The sequence below is a fragment of the Panthera tigris genome, chromosome D4 (genome assembly GCF_018350195.1).
Source record: "Panthera tigris isolate Pti1 chromosome D4, P.tigris_Pti1_mat1.1, whole genome shotgun sequence".
Taxonomy (NCBI): Eukaryota; Metazoa; Chordata; class Mammalia; order Carnivora; family Felidae; genus Panthera; species Panthera tigris.
This window is the reverse complement of record NC_056672.1, coordinates 44,420,260-44,432,914: the sequence shown is the minus strand read 5'-3', so window position 1 is coordinate 44,432,914 and position 12,655 is coordinate 44,420,260. Positions and strand designations below refer to the sequence as shown.

At 47.4% G+C, this 12,655-nt stretch overlaps 1 long non-coding RNA gene across 2 annotated transcripts in view; it reads left to right on the top strand.

Moving 5' to 3' along the window:
- Positions 1 to 12,655, top strand: part of LOC122233044 — a 62,161-nt gene that overhangs the window by 20,105 nt on the left and 29,401 nt on the right. Inside the window, exon 2 of one of the 2 annotated variants that reach the window (XR_006210480.1) lies at positions 11,296 to 11,357. The exons of the other annotated variant lie outside the window; for it this stretch is intronic. This is a non-coding gene — a long non-coding RNA (uncharacterized LOC122233044). The remainder of the gene's footprint in view (positions 1 to 11,295; positions 11,358 to 12,655) is intronic. 2 annotated transcript variants of the gene reach the window in all.

Genomic DNA, 12,655 nt, shown 5'->3' with positions numbered 1-12,655 from the left:
CGTCCTTGACCTCTAAAGGTCCAAACTGTGGACGGGTGGAAACTCCCACAATGGTCCATGGCATTCACCACACTGCAGCCATTTCCCCCCCAAAAGTAGCCATTTAGGAGGATCCATTCCAGCTCAGGAATCAGAAACGGAGTCTCAGAGCCGTTGAGTTTATCAAGAACGTGCATCTGATTGATGGGAGATCTGGGTCTAGAATCCAGAGTTTCTGACATCCATTTTGGTGTTCATGGCTTCAAATGGTTTAGGTCTAATCAAGTAGTATCTGTTGAGTGCTTACCCCGTGCCTGCATTATCTGAGCACTTTGCATGTAGTAACTCGATTCTCACGGTAGGAGGTACTGTTATTCCCATTTTATAGGCAAGGAAACTAAGGCTCACAGAGATTGGAAAGTTCGCACAGGAAGGGAGTTTAGCTTCAAGCCCATGCTCTTAACCGTTATGCTACGCAGCCTCTTGGTTTTTGTGACCATCACCTGAGAAGTCCCTAACTGGAACACAGTTGAAGTACGGAGTGAGGCAAGAGAGCCGAGACTGACCGTACAGTCTTAGAGCTCCTGATTAATGTCTGCAGCTGCCGAAGGGAGAAAGATACCACCCTGGGCTTTGCTCGGAAAGAAAATGATCCATCGAATCTCCAGGAGGTGAATCGGTCAGTAAATGCTCTCACCTAGGGTGTATACCCGTAGAAATGCCTGGATTTTCAGGCCACTGCTGAAAAATACCTTCAATACAGAAATCTATGAAGGTTTAATGGGATAATAGATCTGAAAGTCAGTTGAAATACTTTGCAGAAGATGCTATTTCAGTTCAAGATATAAATGGTCTCAGATGTTTTCCTGTGAAAGGAATCTCAGTTTATAATTACGCAGCACACTGCGTTATGGTCATTTGGTGCAGAAAAACCGTACCAGGAAGGTGTGTTCTCTGGAAGTGGACAGGGATCCTGGTGCTGCCCTCCCCTTTCAAAGGCCGAGCGGGAGCAGATTGCACGCAGAGGCTGTGTTTGGGGGGTGGCACGTGTAGATGGGACTGATGTGAATGCTTGGAAGCCCCACGGGTTCTCCTGCTGGGGCGTGTGGTCGGAGGTGTGCCTGGGACTGGCGTGCCTGGTGGTGCGGATGATACAACTGAGGCTGGGGGGCCAGCACAGGCCAAGACTTGGGCACTGTTCCCCCCCTGCCAGTGTTCTTGAACTTCAGGATTGAAGTTCTCTCTCTTCCTGAGGGAGATCTGTATTCTGTTTCCTTATGGGTAACCCTTCCTTACTGGAGCCTTCCTGTTAAATTCTATCGACATAACTGACTGAGATAGGTTTATTTTATTATTTCCTGAGCCCAGCACATGTGCTGAATCGTTCATCAAGTTAAAAATGAACTCTTTCTTCCTGACTGAATTTTTTACACGTTTATAGGGTGTTTTGCTTTAAGGAACGCCAATAGGAGTAATTCCAAAATTGCAAAAACAGGTACTTAAGGGGTAAATTCTTTGTTTTACAGAAAGAGGGATCTCCAAGTTAAAGGGCATGCGTTCAAGCTGTGCGATGAAAATTGTTTGCTTTACGAAAGTTTGGTAGGTGTACGCTTTGCATTGTGGGTATTCAGTAAATATTTTGATGATGTTGTAACTCCATCTCGGACACAGGACCAGGGACATGCATAGTAAGTGCTCAAGAAATATTTGTTGAATGAATCTCCAAGAGCCAGACCCGTTTTTCCAGCTATTAATTGGACAGCTCTGCCTCGGTATCCTGTGGCAATCTCAAAAATGACATACACATGTGACCTAATTGCTTTCCCTTAAATACACGACCTCCTTCTCTGTGGGCTGTGTATGCAGTGAGTGTCCAGGGAAATGAGACAACCTTTGAATTCTGGCTTCCTCGATTACTAATCTGTGATCTTAGGATATTTACCAGGAGACTTTTGTTGCCTTTTTCTCATCCATCAAGTGGGTATGGTAGTGCCTTACAGGGTTGTTGTGCAAATAAAATTCAAATGGTTAGTGTGGATCTGGCACTGAACACTATACAGTAGATGTTTATTATTTCCTATTTTAACAAAGTTCCTAACCAGGTACTTGGCTGTCAAGCTTACCACCTCCTCTTCTCCAAATCCAGTGGGACTTCATCTCTCCCTGCTTTGGTTTCCCCATCACTGTCCAAGTTCAAGTGCTCCTTGTTGCCAAATCTTGATCCTTTTTCCTATTCGACATAGCCTATGAAGACCGGTGTTGTTCTTCCTCAGCTGATTATTACCCTCTCTAGTACTTAGGGGTCCACCTTCCTTAGCACAGCAATCCCAGTCTCTGATGAACTTGCTTTGGTCTTAAGTGTTTGTTTTTTTGTGTGTGTGTGTGTGTGTGTGTGTGTGTGTGTGTGTGTGTGTGTGTGTGTGAGAGAGAGAGAGAGAGAGAGAGAGAGACAGAGAGAAAGAGACAGAGAGAGAGAGAGACAAAATGAATGAATGTGTGCAGGGGAGGAGCAGAGACGGAGAGGTTAAGACAATCCCAAGCAGATCCCAAGCTCTCAGCTCAGAGCCTGATACTGGGGGGGGGGGGGGGGGGGGGGTTGATCCCATGAACCTTGAGATCATGACCTGAGCCAAAAGTCAAGAGTCAGATGCTCACTGACTGAGCCACCCAGGCACCCCTGACGAACTGGATTGTGGCTCCAGACCCACATCCCAGCCAGTCTCCAGCCATCCCTGGCCCTTCCCAGTCTCCATACTCTGACCACATCGGACTCCTGACTGCTTCCAGAGAATACCACGCTTCCACTCCTCTTAGATTGTTACCTCTCTCTGGGATCCTCTTGCCTTTCTTATTTCACCAGTATCATCTAGGTGGAGTTTCCCCTGAAACCTTTGTAGTCCTACAAAAAATCATTGCTCCTTCATGTGGACTTGATAACCTGATCATTTTGCCTCTCCCCACCTTCCTTACTTCCCTCATTACATAGGAGCTCCTTGGGTGCGGGAACCAGGCACCCCGGGATCTTTCTATATCCATTGTGGTGTTACTAGGGCCTAAGTTATTTTTTCTATCTTCCTATTATAAAATTAAAATATGCTCATGGCCAAAGTGGACTATGTGAAAATTCCCTACAACCTCCCCACCCCACCGGGTTTGTGCCAAGGTTTATGGACAACGTTCCAGACATTTGCCTTGCAAACATGAACACAGCACATGTTTTGAAGTGGAATAGGAGTGAATAATCATGATGACACTATCAAAAATAGATGATTCTGTTTTTGTATTACAGAGGGCGACTCGTGTGATGTTTGATGGGTTTTCGAGCAAATCGCGTTTCTTGGTTTTAAAAAATATATAGAAGAGGCTGGCTTTTGTGAAGCAACAATACTGTTATTTGGTAATACCTTTTGTTTTTATAGGATGCCTGTCATAATTTTTCCTTTCCTCTTGAGAAAGGAAAATACTAATGCACAGAGAGATGGCAGGGATATTAATTTCCCTTTGAAACTTAAGGGGAAAGGACATGCTTCTACCAAACTTCCATTTGGCTTTGAAGGCAGGACAATTTTTCATGCGGAACCCAAGCAGAGTTTCAAGAGCGCTCAGCGTTGGTGTCCCCTGAGTCGCCACTAAAGGCACAGTGTGAACGTGGCAGGATGGCAGGGTTGCCTGCCTGCATCTCACGGGAGGGTGGAGTGTAGGGCTGGGCGGGTCCTCTGGCCAGCCCCGGGGTCAGGGCTATCTGGCCTCCTTTATCCCTCCACTGCCGGCTTCGGAGCTCCCTTTACCGACACCGCTCCTGCCTTTCTGAGGTTTCCAATGCTGGAATCCTTATCTGATCCTTCACCCGTTCCCACTTCCCTTAATTGTCTCCTTGGAAGCTCATCAAGATTCATTTTGGAGTCTGGCCCATAGCTGTTTAAAGGTACATGTTTTAACCTGGTTGTTTTTTCTCTCTCCCCCTGCCCCCCGCCGGAGTTCATGGTTCTTCACAACTACCTTGACTGAGCTGCCAGAGTCAAGGGTGCTCCTCGGAGGTTTGGAGCCTCTTAAAAGGAATCTGTTTGAAGCTGCCCAGACTCCCTGAATTAACTTAAACCCACCTGCATGGGCTGCCTGGCCACTGCAAGAGCACTTGCCCAGGCTCGGGGGCAGGAGAACATCCTGCTTGAGTTCAGAAACCCCAGCTTGGTCCTCCTCCTTCCCATTCCTTGTTCCTTCTTCCCATCCACCAGTAAAAAATAAAAAATAAAATTAAATCAAAGAAAGAAAAATGAAAGAAACCTAAGAAACAATCTCCAAAAGACTCATGAGCCCTGATTGCCACGCTGGCCTCGAGCCAAGGGGGAGTCTGCCTCCAAACGAGGCCACGAGGGGAGTTACTGGAAGGCAGTCGAAACCCCCCCAGATGGGAGGTCATTAACCCTCCCCCGCCCGCCCATGCTCATTTCCTTTTTGCCTTCCTTTTAAAGAAAAAATTAAGTCTTCTAAGACATTCTCGAGGCTGGTAATAAAACTCTAGAATTCCTTGGTCATATACAGAACAGAACTCAAGAAGTCTAAGTGTAAATGTGTATATAAGCAGGTTTACAGCCTGACTTGCAGGATTACCCTAGATCAAAGGTCTCCTCACTTACCAAAGGTGACGTTTATCATTCCTAAGTACATTTGAAGGTTTTTATTACTTGTCCATGTACAGATCTACGAACAGTATCTACTTAGCATGCTAGAACATTTAGTGAGTAGTACCTCACTGCATGTATCCAAGATTTCATAAATCTAATCACAAAAAGGAAGCCAGTATATCAGCATTCTGCTTATGTATTCTCCTGATGACAGGCTCATGAAATGGGGATTTCAATGCATTCTCACTTGAAAGACAGATGTCCACCGTGAGGGAACGAAGGTGCTAATTTGTAGTTTTTAAGAACTGGGTGAAGAGAAAGTAAGAAGAATGGAAGTGCAAGCTTAGCACGAAGAGAAGCAAAAACACAGTATAGGGGGTGGGAATGGAGTCCCTTCGTCTATAACCAAGGAGGTCTGTAAGAAACCACAGAAGCTTCTGCTAACTTGAAATTCCACCAGCTGAGAAATAAAACACTGCTGGGTTATTGAAGAAAGGTCTTGGCATCTTACGCACGGGAAATGAAACTTTTCATTTTGCAATTGGCTTGTGGATTTGTTAGAACCCCCTCCCCTCCCATCTTTCCAAGGCTTAGAGAACAGTCTGGAGTCAGAGATGTGGTTTGCGTATACTGCCTGGTTGACAGCAGATCAATAGTGAAAGACTAATTAACTAAATGAAGGCAGCAAAGAAGTAAGGTTTTGGCAAATGACAAAGCCATTCATTGAGCCATGTTTACTTCCATTTTAGCTAACTTCTGTTTTTAATTAGCATCAGGATGTTTTCATTGCAGCCATGGAGGGCGGGGTGGGGGGGTGGGGGGGAGTTCTTTCTCTTGTCAGGTGTGTTGCATCCCAGAGTCAGAGCTGGTGAGAAGAGGAAAACCCAACATGCCCTTCCCCCGCTGAACTGGAATTATGCCACACCCCTCTCACTCCCCACTTCCCTGCCTGCACAGCATTTGAGGTCGAGGCCCTATTGCAGGACAGCTGGCTTCTCCCTCTGGACCAGCTGCAGTTAGTTGACTTGGGAGGATAATTCTGAACATATGGAGCAGATTTATCTTACTGGAGTCCAAGCTCTGGATTTCTTCACTTCAGGGTGATCGATAACAATCATTCAAACTCAGATGTGATCAAACCAACCTACTAACCCACCAAAGGTATTGAGTCAGATGCCTTTCCTGTTTTGCTGCCCATTTCTAAGTAGTATTTCTTCAGCCCGATTACTTGGGACTTTGGGAGCCTTCGTAGCATACGAGTCTCCTTTTATCAAAATGGAGAGAGTGTGGGCTTCTGTTCTGTGGACAGGAAAAATGAGCAAAGAAGCATTTTAGCCAAGCTCGGTTGCAGGTTACGGGGAGGAAGGACAGAGAATGGCCAATCTCTTGCAGCTTGGCCGGTAGTTGGCTGTGGATCAGGCTGGAACCTACTGGGTCGAGGAGCTTTAGTCCCACCATATAGAATGGGGGATGGTGGATAGGGTGCCCAGGGCAGAAGCTGTTTGGTGAACAAGGCTGGTCATTAGAATTTAGAATAGACTTTATAGGAGTGAAGGGGTCAACTTCAACAGTAGTAGCAACTGGATTTGACTTGAAGGGGACTCAGTAGTGGTGGAAGAGAGAAAGACAGCAGTAAATGTAGTGACCACGTTTTTAAGAGGCCATAACACTGTCTTGCCTCTGTTCTTCTTGTTCCTACTGGCTGCTAAGTCCAGGCTACTGAGCTGTCAAGGCTTGGCTTGCTTGCCCCAACATGTACCCACATATTAATTTTATGTGCCAGCCTGCCTGGGTGAAGGGATGCCCAGAGAGCTGGCAAAGCCATTTCTTGGTCTGTAACACTGTTTCATTTGAATTGGTAGACTGAGTAAAGATCACCTGCATTAGTGTGGGTTGGCATCATCCCATTTGCCTGAATAGAACAAAAGGGCAGAAGAAGGATGAATTTGCTTGGCACTCGAGCTGGGACAGACATCTCCTGACTTCAGACATTGGTGATCCTGGGTTTCTTGGGACTTGGGCTGAATCTCGCAGCTTGGCTCCATGGGTTCTTGAGCCCTTGGACTCAGACAAGGACTTCTCAGCTCCCCTGGTTCTTAGGCCTCTAGGTTAGGGATGGAGCTACACACATCACCGGCTTTTCTGGACCTCCAGCTTGCAGCCGGCCGATTGTGGAACTTCTCAGCCCCACCATTACATGACATGGGCCTATCCCTCATAGGTCAACCTTCTCTCTATATCCATCCTGTTGGTTCTGTTTGTTCAGAGAACCATGACTAATACATCCACTGAAGACCGTGATCTACCCCATTCCCAAGAGATGGCAATTTCTGGCTTTTTATTAAAATTTTTTTTAATGCTCATTTTTGAGAGAGACACATGCATGTGCATACACAGTGAGCGGGGGAGGGGCAGAGACCGTGAGACCTAGAATCTGAAGAAGGCTTCTGGCTTAAAGCTGTCAGCAGAGAGCCCGATGTGGGGCTCAAACCCACAAACCACGAGATCATGACCTGAGCTGAAGACAGATGCTTAACAGACTGAGCCACCCAGGCATGCCTCTGGCTCTTACGCTGAGGACAGAGACAATGTGATCATTTTTGTTCAATAAATTGGTCAGGGAACACAATTACTTTGTGGCAGGCATCATGGCACAGATATTCTTTCAATTAATCCTCACAATAACCCAATGAAGTAGCACTCTCAATTCACATTATGAAGGAGCTAGGCTCAAAGGGATTAGAGTAACTTTCTCAAGGTCGCACAATTAGTAGGTGGAGGAGTCTGGATGAAGCCACAAGTGAGGAGGTTTGAGGCCATGCTCTTAATCATTAGGCTGAGGCACTTCCTTAGCGGACCCTCAATAAACATGTACTAAAAACTGAACAGGTCATTTTTTTTTTTTAACATTTATTTTTGAGACAGAGACAGAGCATGAATGGGGGAGGGGCAGAGAGAGAGGGAGACAGAATTGGAAGGAGGCTCCAGGCTCCGAGCCATCAGCCCAGAGCCTGACGCGGGGCACGAACTCACTGAGCGCGAGATCGTGACCTGAGCTGAAGTCGGAGGCTCAACCAACTGAGCCACCCAGGCGCCCCACGGGTCATTTGTATAGTACTTATTACATGTAGTGGGTGGTTAGTTACCCGACTGCAGAACTCATTCAAGCTGAAAAGTTTTGTATTTCTCTCAAGGAGTTGTTTCCCGGATTCTAATATGAAAGTGTGCCAGAAAACCTCAGTGTTACCACCAGGTGAGCAAAATGGTTGCCCACCTCTGCAGGCAGCAGCGAATTTCGGAGACATGGTTTTTCTTGGCTTAGATACCTACAGTATTTCCTACCATTTCTGTATTACTGTAACTTAAAGCTGAAGGAAGAATCCCTTCCAGAAGGGTGGATCTGAAGGGGGGGGGGGGGGGAGAGATAAAGCTCCACTTTTGAAGACTCCGTCTATTCCCGGACTTACCTGTCTATGGCAGAGGGGCCACCGATGTGGTGGAGGACAGAGTCTCCACATTTGGTCATGAGAAACCCTCATGCAGAAGGGGCTGCTGGAAGTGTTATCACATGAACCAGCACACTTCCTCCCGCACTCTGGGTAACCCCCTTTTGAGGATTCTTTTCCTGGGACCCCCTTCCCATCTACTTGCCCCCCAGGGCAGAACCACCCTGGCCCATGGGACAGTCCAAGCCCTCTACTGGCTCCAGAGTTATTTCAGTCCCTCATCACTTTACATCTTGCTGTCATCTGCGAAAGAAAGGAACCTGAATGCCTTCGTTAATTCTACTCCCATGACCTCTCCCGAGTTAAAAAGGAAGCTGCTCCGTGTAGCTCCAAGTCGGTTTATCTTTTCCCCCCTCCACCCCTCTACTTCTCCCTCTTGACTTTCAAAGCAGAAAGACACCCTGAGTGGTGGTTAGGAAGGAAGCTGCAATCAAGAGGATTCTTAGCTTTCCTGAAGTTCCAAGTTCATTTACACCTTTCTTGGAACACTCAGCGCTTTGCCTTGGGGTGAGCTTTTGGGTCCCCCTTTGCGTGCACCCCTGCAGCCCCAAGTTACAGTCACAGGGTTCAGATGCTCATCCAATGCAGACTCCTTCCTAGAACAAATATGTGAATTAAGCAAGTAACTACCTCATTGCACCTCAGGCAGGGAAGGGGGCTGCTCTGCTCCCTCTCCTTCCCTACTTCCTTAGTGAGGGCGGTGCCTCACCTTCCTGTGAGGCCCCAGGGACAGGTGTGAATAACAGTGAGGGGGAGAGGGGGAGAGGGGGAGATGGGGAGAGGGAGACAAAGGGATATGGATTTCTTGGAGGGAAGAGTTCAAGTCCTCACCTCTCCTGCAATGCTCAGCCCCAGTCTGTCCCTCTAAGCTTCACTGGCGGCTACTATTGAACAGAGGGACCCCTTTCCTCACCCAGGTGTGGGCAATAGAAACCCTTCTCCCTGCTCAGCTGAGGCTAAGCAACTCCATGACAAAAGACAGGTGGAAGACCCAAAGCATTTTCCTAGATCACTTTAAGGGAATAATGAAAGCTGCTAGTATGGAGAGCTAGGTGTTGAGCACAGGGCTACGTTTCTTACAAATGCTAATCCATGCAAGTCTCCATTTGACACACACTTCAGGTAACAGAGGCTCACAGTTCAAGGGACTGTGCCCAAGGCCCACGGTGGAGCCCGTGTCTTTGTTCCAACGTTCCAGCTCTGTTACGGTCACGTGTCCCCATCCAAGCCTCTTGCTACCAGTGACCGCCCCTAAGATCTGGGCAAGAGGACTTCCATGTCCTGGGCCCAGAGCTTTCGAGGGCCTCTCCCTACAAGGTAAGGAGTCTGGGAGTCCATGAGGCTCTCCCCAGCCTGGGCCCCCTTCCATTTTAGATTCTACTCTGGATACCCAGGCTCCTGGAACTCCCTGACCACGGAGCTCCCACTTTGGTTGCCAGATTTATCCAATAAAAATACAGGATGCCCAGTTAAATTTGACTTTCAGATAAAGAGTGAAGTAATTTTTCAGTGTAAGTCAGTCCAATGAAATATTTAGGACATGTTTAATGCTAAAAATTGATTCATTATCTGAAATTCAAGTTTAACTGGAAATCCTGTAGGTTTTCTGGCAACCTTAGCCTCAGCCCACTTCCAGGACCTGGCTTTTTCCTGGTGGTCATTTGGATAGGAGGTGCACAGAGCTCAGATATACACACGTGGGTGTCCAAAGACCTGCCCGAGGAGGGAGAGAAGGGGTGACTGACACCCTTCGGATGTGGCCTTGTTAGGGGCGTGCCGGCTCCCTAAGTCTTCTAGACTGCTTTATTCTCGTTTTCATTTGTGATTCCCGTGGTCCGTTGAGCTCACAGAACATGACCCCCTTTTATCTTGCTCACCTCTGACTTGACGGGTGAGGGGATAGGTGCTAGAACTATCTACTCAGACTCCCCGTCTAAGGGCCATTTAAATGTTGGTGCAGATGGCTTAATGGGTTTCTCAGCCTACAGAATGGAAAAACTGCTGGATGTGAGGATCAAATTTGGATTTACTGTGTAAAGGGTGCCCGACTATCAACGGGATGCTTCCTCTCTCAGATCTTCCCCACCCCCCTCATAACATGTGAAAAATACCCCTGCCTCCTAGACAAGTGTGAGGGTAAAATGAAACCTATGAAAGCCTCAGAGTCCTCGGCAGGTGTCAAGCCTCATAAATGTAGTGGAGTCTGAATAGGCAGAAACCGAACCCAGGCCTCTCCTGTTATTCAGGCCCCGTTGACTACCTACACATCCGTTTCCAGCTGGGGATGGGGGGTGCCCTGGGATCTTCTGGGAAGCCCAAAAGGACTCCTGAATCACAGAGCAGGGATGCCCCTCCATCCAAATCTTCTGGACCATTTTGATCAACGAACCCAGAGATATGGTCCTCCAGAACCATCCGACTGGAGGTTCGCAACTCAGAATTCCTCTACACCATGGGAGCTAGGAGACTACTCTGGTCTAGAGGACAAGACACTGCCCACTAAGACAGAGCTAAGTCATCAGAACAGAGAGCTGAGGGACACCTTTGTGGTGGAGTCAGTTAAGTGTCCGACTCTCCAGTTTGGCCCATGTCATGATCTCACAGTTCGTGGGTTCGAGCTCCACGTCCGGCTCTGTGCTGAAGGTGTGGAGCCTGCTTGGGATTCTCTCTTCTCCCCAACCTTTGCCTCTTCTCTACTGGTGCTTGCTCATGCTCTCAAAATAAACAAAAAAGCCAAAAACCAGAGAGCTGAATCATTCCCACACACTTAAGACCACGAAGATCAAGTCTTAGGAAAAGTTACTAAAAACCCAGCTCCTTTCTACTGCCAGGTAAGCGCGCTTTCTTGAGCACGAAATGCAAACGTAGAAGAGAAACATTATTCCCAACATGTGGTACAACAGTGTGCTCAGCATTTCTCCAGCCTCTTGTCCTTGGTGTTAACACCTTCCCGATTCCTTTCCCCTTTCCCTGCCTTCTTTCTTTCATCCCCCAAATTATCTTCTAATGGTCTGCTAGCAATCCTCAGGAGTAGATTTAAGAGGAAGGTGCCACACGCTGTGATACAGAGAACATGGCCTCTGGTGTCCGCAAAGACCCCCCAACCCCAGCCCTGCCATCTGCTGGCTAAGTAATCCTGGGTAAGCCACTTCACCTTTTTGAGACTCCATTTTTCCTTGTAACAGGGAATGCTACATCCTGCTAAAACTTCACACAATGCCTCGTGAAGTGGTGGCCACGACTGAAGGTATTTAACATTTACAGAAATAAGATTATACCTTATGCTCAAGAAAGCATAGAAGGATGAATGGACTACTTTCTGAAGTGTTCTTCGTAAGACTTACACAGAGGCGGGAAGTCGGCCAAAGGAGTAGCCTGAGGGGGTCTCTCCCTCTGTGAGCCCCAGACGGGAGGGCTCCTTTGGGGCTCACGTTTGTGACACAGTCTAGTCGGGCCTGACAGCATGAGACACACCTCACTTCTGTGGGCTCACTGTGCTCGTCCCCACCCCCTCCATCCTTCCTTGATCTGGGTCACGTTTAACTGTAACCACACCCGATTACTGCTGCCTACTTGTTTGGTCCTGCAGGTAATTAAGAAATCCCAGGCACATACTTTTCAGATAGCGTAATCGCCCTACAGTCTGGTACCGGTGCCCCGACAAGCTTCCTGCTGCGGTCCACTCTGCAAACAATTCCACCCACCGCAGGTGAAAACGATTCTACTTTTCAAGGCCAGAGAAGACGGGATTTCGTGCAGCAGAAGCCTTTCAATTATTCAGGATGCTGGCGTCTTTTTTAGTTCAATTATTCAGGGGTTTCTGAGTGCACGATGGTCAATTCGGCATTTGCTGGTCCTAAGGCTTGGACTCGATTGGTTTAGATCCAACCCACTCAGTGGGTCTCAAACGTGACCGTGAATATGGACAAGAGAAGTGGACATCCCTGTGACAAATCAAGCACAGAGGAAAGTTTCCTTCAGGTTTTTTTTTTATTTTTAAAATTTTTTTAACGTTTATTTTTGAGACAGAGACAGAGCATGAACGGGGGAGGGTCAGAGAGAGGGGGAGACACAGAATCTGAAACAGGCTCCAGGTTCTGAGCAGTCAGCACAGAGCCCGACGCGGGGCTCGAACTCATGGACTGCGGGATCATGACCTCAGCTGAAGTCGGATGCTTAACCGACTGAGCCACCCAGGCGCCCCTCTTTCCGAGTTTTTGATACCGCCTCTAGTCAATACAAATAGAATGCTTTACATTCATGATGAACCTTTCTTTCCAAGCCAACACCGGCAGAAGGATTTTTGGAAATCCAACAGCAATTTGTGTATATAACAGACAACATTTCAGATAAGTTCTTCCTCTCAAATAGTATCTATGTATCCTCTTGCAAATTTCAAATGGAGGTTAGGTTACCTGCTTGCCTACCAGAATGCCACATTTTCCTGTTTGAGGAGAAAACAACCTAAGGATAAAGTATCAGGGGTTCCAGGTTTTCTTTGGAGAAAGGATTTATTTAGCACAGGGAAACAATGTGGTTTGAGGA